The sequence below is a fragment of the Chelon labrosus genome, assembly GCF_963514085.1.
Source record: "Chelon labrosus genome assembly, chromosome: 24".
NCBI classification, from domain to species: domain Eukaryota; kingdom Metazoa; phylum Chordata; class Actinopteri; order Mugiliformes; family Mugilidae; genus Chelon; species Chelon labrosus.
In genome coordinates, this window is record NC_140357.1 from 10,028,543 (window position 1) to 10,041,926 (window position 13,384).

Sequence of the window (13,384 nt, forward strand, 5' to 3'; positions counted from 1 at the left end):
ATCCCATCTAGAAGCTAAAAACACTTTCCAATCATTTAAATTTCCGATATTTGACGAAAGAAAATCCTTTTTGTACTCCCCCGTTTCCCGCCATTTTTATTCATGCCTTGGGTACTTGAAGAAAACTGGCTTCACATTGGCTTCAGCAAGGTATTTGTCTTTAAGTTATAATAAATTAAATGTAATACATTGACTTATTAATTTAAAACATTCAAGTGTTTAAAAGCTAGCTTAACCACATCATACTGCATACGTTCCGCTAAGATCTGCTAAGCTAATTAGCTTTAGCTGTCGCATAGCTATGTTTTTTTTTTAATGTAACGTAGCAGTTGTGTCGTTTACAGCAGTTTTGTGAATTAAGAAAACTATAAAATTAGTTAACAGCTACAGTAATGTATCTTTGGTTGTGGCTAGCTAGCTTTAGCTTGGTGCAGCTCTTTTGCTGTAGCTGTTTTCTGCAGGATTCACATCTCAACTCGTTTTTACCAGACATGTAGTTCATAGTTCATCCCGTGTTGCTCGACTGGCTGTGAGACATGAGTAAATCAATCTATAATGTAATCTATAGTGCTGCGTTGCTGTAGTGGTTGCAGACGTCATCAACATGGCCCTTCAGTCCCATAAGTCCTCTCCCGTTCAGACGTTCTCGTAAGGTTTATTGATCCCATCTCCTGTTCAGCTAACATGTGTGTTGCTTCGAGAACGAGGATCAGTCAAGATTGCCTCTAAACCTTTAATGCAGCTCCAAATGAGCTCTGGCAGGAGCGCCGGGCTGTTTCACACTTTGTCGTGAGAGCCTGCCAGACACCGTTATTTGTGTGTTTAAAGCTGACAATGCCGTAAATTCAGATCTGTTCGGGTCACTCATCTGCGTCTGGAGAATGTCCCACTTTTGAGATAATACCCTGCACTTGCCCTAAGTTTTTATATTCACCAGCTCTTTTCAAATGGACCCAAACACGCACCAAGTCCTTGTTGAAAAATGTTGCTTTTAGCTTCAGCTTAGATTGTCCTGAAGATCCCTGAATGTGTGGGAGCTACACAATGGGAACCAAGTGGCTATTGTCAGCAAATGCAAGGCTACATACAAGAGTGTGACCGTCCTGTGGTTGCTATTCAAGGTTCTCACTTTATATTCTCAACCAATGTACATTTTAAAAATTCGTTGTTGCATGGACTATACAAGGATCAGTAGTTGTCACATCTGTGAACATGGAAACAGAATGTTTCTAACTTGGTATTTATTGGCTTGGCCAGTACAATGACTTGTTCTTAGCATTTTGTGTAATGTATACATCAGCTGCTTTACACGGACGATATTTCTTCAACCTGCAGCGCTTTAACCCATCTCGTGTACAGTAGCCTCTCTTCCACAGTCACACATGGCTCTAACTCAAACACTCCCAAGTCATAATCTTTCTCACTGCATCAAGCGATACGGGGAAAGCTGACTTTTCCACATCGAGATGAGCGGGGTGTGTGTGTGTCGGGGGGAGGGAGGAAGGTATTATCAGCCGCAGAGAAAGATAAGAGTTACGACGGTGGGCTAGGAGTCTTGTGTAAAAACTCAAAGGTCACCTGAGCTTGACTTCACACCGGCAGACACGGAGACACTGAAGGTCAAAGAGATTGGAGGGCTAATCCATTCGCAAGGACGTCGACCACGCCTCCTCTTTCGCTCCTCGCAGCGCCTTTTGTTTTCCCGGAAAGTTTCCTTCACGCCCAGCGATACATATGGATTCTTTTAGTAGAGAGGAAGAAAATTACAACCAGCATCCACTCGGATAGGTGACCAAGACAACCCCTGAGGCCGAGCACTGAACCACGGCGGCGTCAAGTAGCATATTAATTCTAGCGGAGCGCCCCGGATAAGTGGGGCCCCTCGGCTCCGCGCACTCCAAATGATAATCACGAAATCGCAGCGCTAGATAATAAAATGTACAGCGCTGACGCCGAGCTGTGAAATGCGTGTAAACAATCAAGATGAAAACTGCAAAGGTTTTGTAAGGTAAGGGCCTCGTTCAGCTCGTCGCGGGTGGAGATTATCAACACGAGTCTGTTTCGGCGGAAATTGGAACGTTTCTGAATCTTGCAGAAATCCGAAAATAGTAATGAGCTCAGAAACAAATTAAATCCAGACGTAACAGTACAGCAAGCAATTTCTGCCTCTTCTGCCTGATGTGTGCAAAAGGTAACACAACAGATTTCTGCACTAAAAACATCAGTACTTCACAATATCCCTTATATTACATACTGGAAAATGTCTGGCACATAAAGCTTGGAGCCATTCTCTAGTGTTTTCTGAGCCCATACTATGGACCATTTACTCCTTCGCTGCAGTTTGTTAGCGCAGCACAGGTCGTCCAAAACAAAATAAATAACCGAGCCGAAAGGTCTGACTGTTCGGGTCTCGGCCCTCCTCCGAGCGCGCCGTGCAGCGGGGGCAGTTTGTCAAGAGTGAAAATGCAATACAAACTCCGGCGATTTGTGCCGCACAAACTGTACGGCCGCACCACAAAACACAGGTTTTTCACGGGCGCAGAGATCAATGCCGATAGCCGGCAGCCCCTCGCGCTTGAAATGCGTAATTGATTGCACAATGAAGTCAAGGCAAATGATCTACTCAACTTGTTCTTAGCAGTTGCCATAAGCCAGCTCCCGGTGCACAATGTTTGTGCAGGAAAGAAGCAATGAAAGTCTACTTTGGTGCTTACTTCACTGACCTATGACCCTACGTACATCATGGTCTTTTTCATGAGTTAGGGTAAGAGGACTCTTAAGTTCGGCAGGTGCCTTGTTGTAGTGTTTCCAGGTGTTTTCAGCCATGTTGGCACTGAGGTAGACTGTTGTAGCAAGGAGTTAAGTCTATTAGTCAGTCTTCCAACCATTAACTATGATCATAAGCTCCATTAAGTGCAGGCTACTATGCCTGGACATCTGGAAAGAGCTCATTTGCATTAACAGAAGCCACTTGAGGCATTTTCATCTGGGAGGACGCCCCAAGACGGGTCCAGACCGGGCTGAAGGGATAACGCATCCCACGTGGCTCGGGATCGCCTGGGGATCTGAAGCTGCCGGGTTGAGAGGTACATCCGGGCTTCCTTGCTTGACTTACTAATGGATGGATGAATGAGTTCCTGGTCCCTAAAGCCAGACGGTGGTGATCTGAGTTAAGGACTTGAGGAAATAAGAAAAAAATAATTAGGTTCTTTGCCATGTGACCATTAAGAACATCTGGAATGAGTTAATTCGCACCGATAGAAGTCCGTTGAGGTTTTTCCAACTGGGAGGACGTGTCCAGAGCAGGCTGAAGGGATAATGTATCCCGTGTGGCTTGGGAACGCCGCGGGATCAGGAGCTGGAGAGAGCTGCCAGGGAGAGGCACATTGAGAATCCTTTTCTAAGCCCAGAACATGGATTGATTGATGTGTGAAGAAAGCTTAGTTTATCCATGCGGGATTTTTAGTCTCTCCAACTAGGATTCTTCTCTGTGAACATTTTCCTCTCGTTTAAACTGCAAGTGCAATCAAGTTCCTTTTATTCTTGTATGCAGCGTCCCTCCGTTGATGCTACATTCCTCAGATGTCTTTAGTTCCTGGCCATTACCTATAACATTACTACCAGCTTGAAGGCACTTGCCACACAGCGTGGAGCCATTAGGAATGAAAAGTTCTCCAGCGGCTAAAGCCCGTTTGATTTTCCTCAGCCTCTCGCCCTATGACCGCGCATCTTGTCGGGCTGAGCTTAATCTGACAGGACGCTAATAGACGCTCTAATTAACATAATGTCCACCCATTAGGAGTGGTTAACCTTTGACTCGTCTCGCCGGCGGGGATAATAGGAGGAGCGGACTGCGAACTTGTGTTATTTACAAATTATTTCCATGCTTCACAGTGTCTGTGCGCGCGTTCACGAGCGGTTTCAGATCTGCGACATTTGACACGGGCAGATCCGCGGTTACTGCTCAGTCTCTAAGCTATGCTTTGACTTTGAGCCGCCGTTGACGACAGGAGCACAGAGCGGTCAAGCCGCGCCCCCGCTGACCCACGGCGACTAACCGAACCCGACCACTTTCCACAGACTTGAACTTTGCTCCGTTCTCGTGCGCCCAAACATACATCGCCGCTGATCCGCCGTGACGTCTCATCCCACCTCATTTCCTCACACCCCTGCTTCTTTCTAATTGAGGCGGCAGCGAATACAATTATGGCGAGAATCATCCCGGACTGATGTGAGGACGGATTAACGGGATTAAGGAGATAATCTGTTGACCCTCTGGCCCCGGCGCAGTATGAGGCTGGGAAGGCAATTTGAAGCGGAGAGGAGAGGAGATAGTGGGGGCTTTAATGAGCGAGCTGACGAAAGCCTCTGACCACAGAGAGGCTCGCTTGGCGTGCCGTTGTGGGGATTACTTCCTGCGAGACGCAACTCCGCAATCTCACCTAACCCCTCGCGTCTCCCCCGCCGCCCGCACACTAGCTTCTACTGCAAGGATGTTCAGCAACAGTTCCACGCACGAGTTGATGAACAAAAAGCAGCAGCAGCATTCAGAATTTACTTCTTTTGTTGGTGAATGTGCGAGAAATAATCTATGTTTTGGAAAAATAAACTTTTTTTTATAACCAAGCAGAGCCTTTAATTTTGCGCAAAATGACAGGAAATTACTTAGTGATGTCATCCTGCACTGAGTTGTAAACCAACAATTTTAGCAAAGCATTAGCAAACTCTTCCCAATCCAGCTAACAGGTAGCACTCTCAGCTATCATTTGTGTCCACCAATATTCATATAGACTTAGCTAGCTTGTGTTAGCTTAATTTTAATGTCCACTTACTACACTGTGGCTTGCTAGCTCGCTAAAATGCGACACTATGTCTGTCCTTGTGGCTTCTTTTTACAGAGAACAATGTCATGAGAATTGCGAAATTAAAGGTGCGGGCCGTGAAACCAAAACAACGAGCTTAAGACGCTCCGTAGAACTGAGGAAAACTGCGGAGATGAGGTACAATGATCGCTGCGAGACCCTCGTTCCTCCCGGTAATATGAAAATATTGGTCAGCGCGGCTTTAAATTGAGTTTTAAAACAGATAAACGGTATGCCATGTGTGGATTACAGGAAAATAAAAGTTAATATTGGCTAGGATATGATGCTAGACTGTGGTTATAATAGTGTAACCACATAAACTGTGTAAACAATTGTGTTTTATGGCTCCTGGGTGACAAAGATAGTAAAACAATGACTAATGGGTGTTATTCAGAAGAGTCCCAGACAGCTTCAGATGACTCATGAAGGCTCCAATCAGAGCAAAAGATGAAGGAAAGTCATCCTTACTAGTAGCACATTTTATTAAGAGACATTAAGCCGGTTTACCTGCCGTCTTTTGTCCCACCATTAAAGCATATTTCAGAGTTCGCTTTCCATCGCGCGACCTGTCCCGTGGCACCGCCCCGGCGCGACCCTTTTAATTTGACGCCGGCTGTCGATCTGCGGCGCCAGGCGGATCAATGAGCCGAGATTAAGAGTGATGTTTAACGGACGTTTGATGGGTTTAAGTAATGCTTCCGAGCTAAGCTGCAAATCATCTCCTCTTTTGCTGTCTAACAGAAGTGTCTGCTAGCGTAAGAGCGAACGGCTTTCTTTGAGGAGGAAATTTTCACCCTTTGACACCTGTCTCGTGCTTTTTGCGTGACGGAATTAATACGAAAGACGTGCTAAATGACGAATACTAGAAACATTTCAATGAAAGCGCCTGCGGTTGCGTAACCTCCAAACCTCATGTTGTATGCGCGACAAGGATTCCCCCGTTCACTCGCCTCGACGTGCAGAAGTTGCTCCGCCGTGTTTTCATTGTGGCGAGGCAATCAAGGATGTTGATTGCTTAGCCGCGGGGAACCTGTTGTGCCAAAGTCTGTGATTACAGAAAAACTGATATTTAACGATTCATATGACAATAAGAAGGTTGTAAATATTGATGTTTTCAAGGGTCTTAAGGCACGGACATGTCGAAGTGACATTAAAGGACGACCAACAGTGAAAATTCTCCATTTGCCTGCAGCTATATAGTTCAGAAAATGTTGAATCTCAGCCCTGATAATTGTGGTAGTTCAGACTGCGAGTGCTGTTGTGCATGCCGCCGTCCTCTATATAAATCTAAGGAGTCCAGCAGCGAGTTATGCAGTGGGTTACTCGCTAAACAGCTGAGTTTATTCAGAGCAGAATACCCAGACCTGGAGCTAAACCTGCAACAAGAGAAGAAAGAGAAAACAGAGGAGGTTGTTTCACCTTCTCAAAATCAGCTGAAAGAAAAGCCCAAGGCCCGAACCCTTCAACAGTGACTCCAGCTCCCGCGGAGCAATCGCAGGCTTTGAGGACGTTTTCCTCTAAGATCCGTGTTTACCTCAGATGAAACCGAATTGTGCTCGACGCTCAAGACTGAGTGATAAATGTGTCGTCCTTGCACACGAGCAGGGACTTCAGATATAATAGATTCGTATATGCGTGTTTTTGTTGCAGAGCTTTGTCTTTAGGCGTCAGAAAAAGAAGTCCACAATTGCAAGTGCAAGGCTTGAAAGGCCAGAATAAAGAAAAAAAAACAAACAAAACATGCGTCTGCCGGGAATCAGATTTCCACACTGCTGCATTTTCAAAAACAAATTTTCAATTCAGTTTTGAGTGGAGCACAATTTTAAAAGATGCCATTTCGACTTCAAATTAAAGAGCACTTTGTTTCCGTCGCATGGCAACAGAGAAAGCCGCCACCGCCGCCGCCGACTCTTCTCCCGAGCATCCGCTTGTAGCGTGCGGCGCCGGCGGATTGTCCAAATGCAATTAGCCGCGGGGATTCGTAATTGAATCGCACGCGCGGGACGCAAACTGAGGATAGGAAGTTTTGCGAATTTAAGATATCAACAGGCGCTCGGCAGATTTGCAGCGCGGCCCCGGCAGAAAGACACACACAGGGCGTGAATTTGTTCCACAAAGACAGAGAGACAATGTGTGCGCTCGCCTGTGAGTTTTATTACCAGGGGCTTCAGTGATCCCTCTAAGCTGTCCACATTGTGTGCTGAGTCAGGAGGGCCGTCATGGGGTTTTTTTCAGTCACAGCCTGGAAGGAGCCACTCGTCTCCTCTCTCAGCCAAAGACGGCACCGACTCTCGCTGCCACTGTTTCCAAGGCTCCATTAAATGCGAGCCAATCAAAAGTGCCTGTTGGCTCGTAGCCCCTCGCTACTTAGCACAAACACACTCTCAGCCTTGCGTTCCGTGGCGCCGAAATTTCAATTTTCCACTTTGACACGAGGAAACAGCGGCCTGGTGCGAAAAGCGCTAATTGCTTTAATGTTTATACGACTGCAAGATGTTGATTCGAAGCTGATGTGTTGTTGATTTGATCTCCAGAGGTCTCGTGAACATGTTTCATTATCTCATTTTATATGCATGCTTGATGCATTCCTCGTGCCGGCCCGGGTGTTGTGAAGTTGGCCCACTTCTTTCACCTGCGATCATCTCATTACGCGGCAAATCGCAATATCGTTTAACCCTGCCCCCTTAAAAATTAATATTTTTACCCAGTGTAATTATGAAACATTTATATTTAACAAGCCCAGAAATGCTCACTGTCGACAGATTTTCTTCGTCTGCCTCATCCACGGCGCGATTCCTGCATTCAAAGCACGTTTTATTCAAGTACCAGAGTAAAGAAGGTCATTGATGAATTGGGGCTGTTTACACTAGCCTCCTTAGTATAAAGTTAAAGCCGCTATTCTTCCACAACCTTTGTCTTTTGTTAGCTTAAGCTAAAAGTAGAATAAATATCTTACGAGTGCCATGAAATATGTCATTTCATCTGCATTTTTACAAAACTACAAACAAAAAAGCAAAAAACAGAAAAGAAAAGTACACGCCCCCAAGTGCAAGATGAGTCATCAACATTTTTACATTGTTTTTCCAGGAAATTACTAAAATACCACTAACAATACTTGCAAAACAACAACTTTCATAGTTTTTTTTTTTTTTGTCATTTTAGAGCAGATACTGTCATATGGAACACTTTAAAACACTTAAACATTAAACCTGATTTCGTTGGACCTTTAAAATAATAAGAACACTTCATCGTCCACTATTTTCTGGGACAGATTTGCTTGAAATATGTCATTTCATCTGCATATTTGCGAAACTACAAACATAATTCAGGAAAGCGTTTCATTGGAAGCAAAAAAACAAAAGAAAAGTACACGCCCCCAAGTGCAGGATGAGTCATCAACATTTTTACATCGTTTTTCCAGGAAATGACTAAAATACCACTAACAATACTTGCAAAACAACTTTCTTTCGTAGTTTTTTTTTTAATCATTTTAGAGCAGATACTGCCAAATGGAACACTTTAAAGCACTTAAACACTAAACTTGATTTCGTTTGATCTTTAAAATAAGAAGAACACTTCATTGTCCACTATTTTCTGGGATAGATTCGCATGAAATATGTCATTTCATCTGCATTTTTACAAAACTACAAACAAAATTCAAGAAAGCGTTTCACTGGAAGCAAAAAACAGAAAAGAAAAGTACACTCCCACAAGTGCAGGATGAGTCACCACTAACAATACTTGCGAAACAACAACTTTCATAGTTTTTTTTGTCATTTTAGAGCAGATACTGTCAAATGGAACACTTTAAAGCACTTAAACACTAAACTTGATTTCGTTGGACCTTTAAAATAACAAGAATACTTCATCATGCACTGTTTTCTGGGACGGATTTACATGTTTTACCGCCGTTATCATACTTTGTTTGAATCCCCCACTGAGGATATGTCTTTGCAGATGAATGCAAATAATTGTTGTTCTGCAAGTAGGTGAAAATAACAGAAAAAGGTCACGGAGCTAGTTCTCAAAGGGCAACTGCGCAACTTAGGAAATTCCAACGCTTCCCGCACTTTGTTAATTAATGCATCAGTCCAGGCTCTGTAACGCAACACTGCTGAGGTTGACAGCGTGAGCGGGGTGACCATCTGGAAGCGCCTTCCAGGCTGACAGACACTCAATTTGTCCGTGTCCACATCACTTTGGACCGTTTGCTGTATACACACACACACACACCGCTGCAAGCACATGCAAGCTTTCCGAATCAACGCTCGTTCCCTTAAAAAACATACATGCGCCACATTAATCATGATAATCCAGATAATCTTGTCTTGAATACAAAGCATATTTTCTGTCTGAGAAGTTGCTGCGGCAAGCATCTTTTAACTCGTTTATCCCGCTGCTTCGGTTTCACCAAATGTGCAGTGTTTTCTTTGTAGCTGAGGGGGGAATGCACTTATGGTACTGGTGTGCATGACTGCTATATTACTTCCATAGAAGTGTGTGGCTCACTCACACGAGACGTTGTGAAGCATCCTGTGGCATGTTTTGACATGTGACACCCGCTCTCTCCTCACTTAAAGAGGAATTCATAAGTATTTTCTTTGGGGAGATGTGTTAATATATTTTGAAAGGCACAAAGAAAAGTGTGGCGGCTTTCCCTTTGTTCCTGCGTCCACAGGCCAACACTCTACATGTATGTTAAATCCCAGAAGAAATAACATAATATATGAGTTTTTTTTTTATTTTGACTCAATTGGAATGCGAACACCTTTTCAGTTAAATATATCTTTTCTGTATGAGTGCTTGTTAGCATAATGTTACCTTTTATGATTTTTATTAAATCTAATTAAAGTGATATATCAAGTTTTAAAGGGCCCATATTATGCTCATTTATGAGTTTGTAATTTTCCGTAGGAGGTTTACTCGAATATGTTTGCATGATTTAATGCTCAAAAAGTGCATTTTTGTCACACCTCTTTGCACCCCCTGTCTGAAATCCGTTTTAGCTCCCGTCTCTTTAAGGCACCCCTCCAGATACGCCCAGTCTGCTCTGATTGGTCAGCTGCCCCACTGTGGTGTTTTTCTTTAACTTTGTGGAAATTGTGTTGTTGACCTTTTGTTTTTCGACCTTTTGCATGCATAAATGCCAATATAACGCACGTCTGTCATACGGAAACAAGTATGTAACGAGTAGCTAAAAAAACAGTAGCAAAAAAGTGTTTTACAAAGTGCATTGTTTGAAGTATAAAAATGTAAAAGCACCTCTTTTGCAAGTAAAATTTAAGAGTTGTCATAAGACAAAGACACTTAAAGTATACAAAGTAGGGCTGTCAAAAGATTAAAATGCTTAATCGCGATTAATCGCATGATTTCTATAGCGATTAATCGCGCAGGATTAATCATTTTATACTTATTCAAAACAATGACTAACACTGTGCAGGATATTGGAAGCTAAACTTCATTAGATCTATTGCTGCTCTTTGGTTTCTGCCTGCTTTCTTTTTCTTTTGGCATATTTTGCAATTTTAAGTACTTGTCGACAGGGCGTATTACTGCCCTCCACTGGAGAAAACCATTTACTACGACTGCACTTCAGATTCTGCTTGCTTTACACAGCGTTACTGCAGCTTTGATCACTTCCATATTTAAAAAAAAATACAGTTTAGTTTCGCTCAGAAAAAAAAAAAAATCGGAATCAAAAATAAGATTTGTACCGGCGGCAATAAACCTAGTGAAGCAAAAGCGGTGTAAAATTGACAGTGGAAGTAAGTGTTTGAGTAAATGTGCTGTGATATTTGTGGAGGTTACAGTACGCAGAGAGACACCACAGAGCAGAAGAGCTAATTTGCTCCGAGCTAATGTGACGAAAACAAGGGAAGACCTTGGATCCCGCTGCGTTGACATCAAACAATACATCATGCCAGAAACATTTTGAAAACAAAAAAACCCAGCATCTTGCCTTACGCTTCCAGCTGAAACGCGTTCTCAAGTCAACTTTTAAGTGATACATGCGCCCTCATCACTCACCCGATGGGGGAGGGAGGGCGATGTGTTGGTTAGTTAACCCGGACAAAGACCCCAACAATGAATCATCTGTGCGTACATCTCCAGAAGGAAGGGCGACTCTTCAATGACGCCATTTAACTTGGTTGCTGCGGCAACCGGGGCTCGACAGCCGTGGCGACGGAGCGATCGCTGACATTCTGACTTTAAGGCAGGCCACAAGTTCTTCCACTCGGTGCAAAACACTTAGCCCCCCAACCCCACCACCACCTCCCACTCTCCCCCACCCCCCCCAACACAAAAGAAGCTGCATTATGCAATACTTTGCAACAGTGAAGTGGCAGGTCTGCAGCTGTGGCGCTTTTGCTGTGAAATGGACCGTGCCTTTGAAATGCAGTTGGACATACCCTGACAGCGGTTATTATGTTATTATACATTTAAAGCAAGTGGAAAATGTGCCTTATTAAAGCTATGTAATTACATTTTCTTTGCTTCGTGTGCACTTACCACTTGTGCACTTGACAGACTAGCATTAGTGCCATTTACCGTGACTAGGTCGGCGTGAATATTGCAGTACTCAGACGCGTAAAGACAGTATTTTCTTCCTACAACATCCATTTTTCAAAAAATGAAAATATATAAAACCAGACACTGAAACTCGAACGGGGAGTTATTACTTCATCATGTCTGCATATTTTGGGCAGTAAAGGAACGAGAAGCCACAAAGACCCGATTCCGAATTCAAACCTCCGTAGACAAAAACTCATGCAGTTCATTTTGTTTTATAACGATCTCAACTTTTATCAAGGGAGAAGCTAAAAGAATATCAAATAGTCTTTAATGCAAGGAAGCCGCAGCCTGTGAGTAATTACACCGGATATTAAACGACCTATATTCAGCTAAATTTCATCTACTGCTGCAGCATTTTTGGGTTAAAATACTCTCCAGCCGAGCCTCGCTTGGAAACGTTTGTTACTCTTCATTTTCCCATCATCCCAGTTTCCGCTTTTGACACAAATTGCACCGCGACCAAATCCCGAGAGCCGACAACTAACCTCTGGACGGCTGTTAGGCAGGTCGAGACTTTTCCTTATCCGCCACAGTTACCTTCATTGCATCAGTCTGTCAGGCAGCTGTGGGGGGAATTGCAGCCGTGGAGGCCTTTTGACACGTGTCTGTTAGGAGCTCGACGGTTTGGGTCATGTCGTGTACCGGAAAATAAGTTGTTGTTATCTTGAAATGAAACCCAGAAAGGCCACCGTGGGTTGAAGTCCATGCAGCAATGAAACGTGACATCGGTAAACTATTCCAGCAATACTTTGAAGGCTGCTCAGAGTTTTTCCACCTAGACCAAACTGTAGAGGCCATCACTTTTCAGCATACGCTAAAATAAGACAGCACATGTCTCTCTCTCTCCTTTCTTGAAGGCTCCATAAATTTCTGTTTCCAGTTCTGTGTTGCACCTTTTGTCACTTTTTAATTCAGCAGCTCATTCGCTCTTGACGGGGACGCCTACACGTCTGAGATCTTGGATTTGACTGCATGAGAAGTGATAATCAGCTGTCTGCACAAATCCAAGTATACTTTTAGCCATCGCTGGTGAATTCGCTGATACTATTTAAGCGCCGACACCTCACGGCACAAAGGCCCCGTGTTAAATCTCTTTTTCTTTTTCTTTTTTTGTTTTTATCTTACAGCATCTTTTTTTTTTTTGCACATAAGTTAAGTGTGCCAGTAAATCTTTCCACCTACCTGATGAACGCAAGCGCTTCATTTATGCTTCTTTTAGCTCCATTCTTGGTCTCCACCAGTGAATGCACACATGTATCTATTTAAAATTAATAGAAACTCCACTTTTTCTTTCTAAATTAGTGAGTCTGAACCAAGTTCCTTTGTCTGTCTTCTGTTTGATGGTGGGAACAGATATAATCTCCATAATTTCCTCTTCTTTTAGCTCCATTTCTGGTCTCCACCAGCAGATGCGCGTAGCTACGTGTTAAAAAATACTTAAAACTAGACATTTTCTTTCTAAATTGGTGAGTCTGAACCAAGCTGCTTTGTCTGTCTTTTGTTTGATGGTGGGAACAGATTTAATCTCCACAATTTCATCTCCTTTTAGCTCCACTTTTGGTCTCCACCAGCGGATGCAGTAGCATGCAGTGGGTGGGAGATATTCAGGTTTACAAATGTCCTCCACCTAGGACAAATCTGAACTACGGGTATTCAGGAGGATACAATCTCTAAGTCCGTGATTTCCTCTTCTTATAGCTCCATTTTTGGTCTCCACCAGGAGGATGAGCTTATCTATCTACTTAAAAATAATAAAAAAAACTCCACTTCTACTTTCTAAAGGAGAGCATCCGAACCAAGTTGCTTTGTCCGTCTTCTGTTTGGTGATGGGAACAGATATTACCTGCAAGCCCATCATTTACTTTTCTTTTAGCTCCATTTTTGGTCTCCACCGGCAAACGCACACATCTGCCTGTTAAAAAAAAATACTAAAAACTGAGTCTGACTGA